The sequence below is a fragment of the Acyrthosiphon pisum genome, chromosome A3 (assembly GCF_005508785.2).
Source record: "Acyrthosiphon pisum isolate AL4f chromosome A3, pea_aphid_22Mar2018_4r6ur, whole genome shotgun sequence".
NCBI lineage: Eukaryota > Metazoa > Arthropoda > Insecta > Hemiptera > Aphididae > Acyrthosiphon > Acyrthosiphon pisum.
In genome coordinates, this window is record NC_042496.1 from 18,793,041 (window position 1) to 18,797,712 (window position 4,672).

Here is a 4,672-nt window from a genome sequence, read left to right on the forward strand (position 1 = left end):
TCTCATTCCCGAATTAGAGAATAGTAGACTATTTTATAATTTATAATATAATACGATCATTATTGTTGAACAACGAAAGTATAATTAAAATATTATATTATGTTATAACACTTGCATAATATGTGCAAGTGCAATGTGCATCATATTGTTATTGTAAATTTAAATCACGCCACCGCGTATTTTTGTAACAGTGCCATAAGTCACTTGTACATATATAAGGACGATCAAATGCACTCTGTACCTATAGGTACTGCACTATAGTATTCCTTATGTGTACGTCATGTATGTTTTGTAAGCATAGAACTTACATTGTTAGAATACAATTTAATTTTCATACTTAGTTATGTGTTTTAGTTATAGTGAAATATTACTTATTATTATTGTAAATAATTGTGTTGTTTGTTAACTTTTGTCGTTCCATATTATAATCCTCATTCAACAATTATATTTATTTTTATTATGTATAGGTATAACATAACAATTTTTATTAGTTTTAGTTTATATTAGTTTTAATAATTTTTAATTGTTCTATGATTTGAACTGATATGAGCGCTGCATGCGAAGGCACCCTTAGATCACGTGATTTTTCGATTCAAACCGTATGTTGTGTTATAACATTTTTCTAATGGGTCGTTGGTCAACCATACTATCTTAAATCGTGGTACGAATTTGTGCAGGCAAGGCTAGAAGGTTCCGAGGCAATTGCGGTCCGGCTCCCCGTCACCCGCCTATCTTATCAACCAAGGGTGGTATCTTCACTTTTTATGATAACAAACATTATGGTATATCGTGCAGGTAAGTTTTATTGTTTATAAGAAGACTCAAAATGGCAACCTAAAAGAACGTTGCGGTATTTATTCGCTATTTACGTTCTATATTATACAGTACAGTGGAATCTAAATATTTAAAAGATAAGTTAAATAGCATAATTATGTATCCATGAAATATTAAAAATAAATAAATAATGCGTACTTAAAGTATTTGGACCTAAATAAAAATGCTTAATTAATAAAAATTGAGTAAACTAGGTTAAACTATTAGATATAGGCATATTTGTATATCATGATTAATGAAAAAACCTATATTTTAGGAAAAAAATTTGTTAGTCCATAGATATATAAAACGACTTGATGCTGACTCAGCGTTAAAATATCATAACAGCTATGAGGTCAGGCAGACATACGTCAAGAGGGCAAATTACATTTTATTATTCCATGGAAAATGGACCAATCCGAGCCGGAACGTCCGTTAGAAAATAAATTAAATTATTTTATGAGACAGTTCTATTATCAACTGTATTTTGACATAAATAAAATATAAAATATAAAGGTTCGGGTTTATGCAATACATAATAGTCGGCGAATCTGATCGTAATGTACCGGGAAATTAATTCTTCATCAGGGAGCCCTTGTTGCTGATGTTCTGTGGTTGTCTCGACCTTATTGCTACGAGACGGCACCGAATCCTGGTTTTCGTTCCGATCCACTGATTTCGACAGATACCACCAAGTCCTAGGTATAGTTCAGATCCGAAAAAACGCCACCTGGGGCCCTACAATCGCAGCACATTTATCGCTGGCGTACTATACTAGCGATTACAATTTACAACGTTATCCGACATTACTAACCACAAGCCTGCACCCATTAACACGGTCGCCTGGTTTAGTCACGTCGCCTCGCCGACTACCGGGAGTAAAAGAGGTGTTTCTATGCAAAACGCGTTAATTCTAAAAATTGCTTTTTTCAGAAATAGTGATTTTCTGTTACAAACGAACCGGCCAAGTTAGGACTTATGGGTAACTTTTAAAAATTAAATATTTATTTTTAGAAAAGGAAACTGCTTGAGAAATAAAAAAATATTAAATTAATTGATTATTTTTTCAAGTTTTTATGTTTTGATTATCTGCAAAACGTATTATTTACATTATTTTAATTTTGTGTAGATTTTATAAAAATATTACAATAGTTTTTTCTATACTTTACATCAACAACAGTAACAGTTTGAATTTAACGCGGAATTTAAAACAATTGTGATATACATAACATTTTATACTTACCATCTTCTGCAAAAAAAAATATGTAATAACTTAAGTTAATAATAATAAAATTTGATAGTATATGATAAATGTTATAGTCAGTGAATGTGATGTAGGTACACCTTTTTTCTGCTAGTGACAATGTATAAATTATTAAATCCATAACCCATTCAAATACAAAGATATAATATGTTTAAGCCCCCATCCACTATACTCAAATGCACCGAATGCTATGAAAAACTAAAACATTTTTCTGGAACATAGAGCTAAAAAAATAATAAAATAGTTAAGGTTTGGTTAGATTAGGAAAATATTTGTATTTATCAAAACAAACTAAAAACTTTTCGGAAACAAGATGAAAAACAACTCAGGAAATTATAATTATTGCCACACATAGTATAGCTTAACTAATTACTATAATAATATGTTCAATAAAACTCTAAACAGTGTTCTGGATTTGAAAATTGTAGTTTTTCGATTGATGAAAAAACATTTTTGACAATGAAAAAAAAAGTTCATAAAAATATACAAAGAATCATTCAAATATAAATAAATCATAAATACCAATGGAAGAAATAACTCAAAAAATGTTTCTTACCTTGCAAAATTGTACCTGGAAAATAATTATAAAAATATTAAATAATTTAATATTAATTGTTACCCATAATATTATTTGTTAAAAAATATTAAATCAAAGGAATCCGTGAAAAACAAGTATACTGCTACACAGACAGACAGTTGTTATAATTGGCTCATTTTAAATTTAACTATCACTAACAATTATTAATCAATGATCATCACAGTATCATAATAAACTGATAAAACATTAAATAATGTCTACATGAATAGTAAAATATATTTCAGTATAGGTAATATTTATTCTTAATGTAAACATTTATGTCATCAAACTATAAAAGTTTAAACGGTTTCCTAGGGTTTAAACCATAAAAATATTAAAATATAAAATTTTTCTAGATAAGGAACTACAAATTTCAAAATGTAAAGGAGATTTTTATAAACTATGATTTTTAATGATTGTCATAAGCTTAGTTTATTTTGCAGCATAGGAATAACATTTGAGTAGTAACACTATTTTTGAGAAACAAAATGGTTATATTTAAAATATATTTATTGAATAATTAACTTGAAAACTGTATTCGTTAAACATAATTTCGTAACTTTGTTTTAGCCCAAGATATGTTAACCAAAAATTTTGTGCACAGATTAAGAATTTGTTAAATTTTAAATCAAATATTGTTAGTATTAAAATCAACGTTATCTATCTCATAATTCATAGAATAAAATAATATGTTAGAACTTAGTACCTGTATTACTTATTTATTACAAACTATACCTACTTGAATATGGTTGCAATTAAATGTAAAATCAAAAATGTTATGTTGGTTTGTTCTTAATTTCAACTCTAGGAATTTCTTGACCAATTGTTTTCAAAAAATTTACTTTTATTTGTAATTAAAATATGTTTCTCTTCCCAATTGTTCGTTTGAATACGTCTTTAATCTCCTAACAAAGGTTTCATTCACACTGGTACACTTAATCTGGCTTCATGGGTAATAGAAAATTAATTTTGTCCGTTAGCATCATGTTGGCATTTCTCTATTGGCTTTTATTTTATTAGGTAATCGGTGATCGCGTCTTTATTCGAGAATTTATAGACCATTTGCTCATCAAAAGAACAAGACGCAAATACGAAAAAAAAGTTCGTCACAATAATGGAACATCTATTTCAGAACTTTCAAAATTGTTATTGAGCTCAAAATAATTTCTAGATTTAAATTATACTCGTATTCTTTAAAGAATCAAGCAACTAGCCACAACTAGACAATCAACAAGCATTAGAAAACCAAATAAGATTATTCCAAACTATTATAATAAGTGAAAACTAACACGATCTACAATCTACTTACTTATGCAATGGACTAAAAATATATAAGCATATACTAGGTAGGTACCACGATTAAAGATAGTATCTTTAATCGTGGTAGGTAGCCAGTGTTGGAAACGGGGCATTTGTCCAGGGCCTCGAGCTCTTAAGGGCCTCGCGCTTGATATTTGTAAGTTGGCAAGTGTAATACGTTTAAAAGTAACCATTAAACAGTTGAAAATTGATATTCACTATTTCGCTAATGTATTTTTTATATCCAATGAACATCATAGGTGTAACTAGGGTCAAGTATTGAACATATATGTATTCAACATTTGGAAGAGCTTAAATCTTTAATACATTAAACTTAATTAAAAAAATTATTTCATTTTGGATACATTTTTAATAAATTTTCGCCTTTGCGAATATAAACTATAAATAACTATAGTTATTGCATTATTGATTAAATAAGTTAAATAAGGTTTGCCCAGGGCCTCGCAAAAGGTAGCGCCGGCCCTGTAACCTTTAATCAAGCTGCTTCAATATCACAAATTATAATAATTGTATTTCATGATATTGTGTTATATATAAATAACTTTATATTAATTATTGTTAACGACATTGTATATTTTATTTAATATTAAAGTCTAACATTGTAAAGTACTTTAAATTTATACTATATGAATGTTTATAATTAAGACGTATAATTTAAATACTTATATTGATATATTATATACTATTTTACGTTTTTT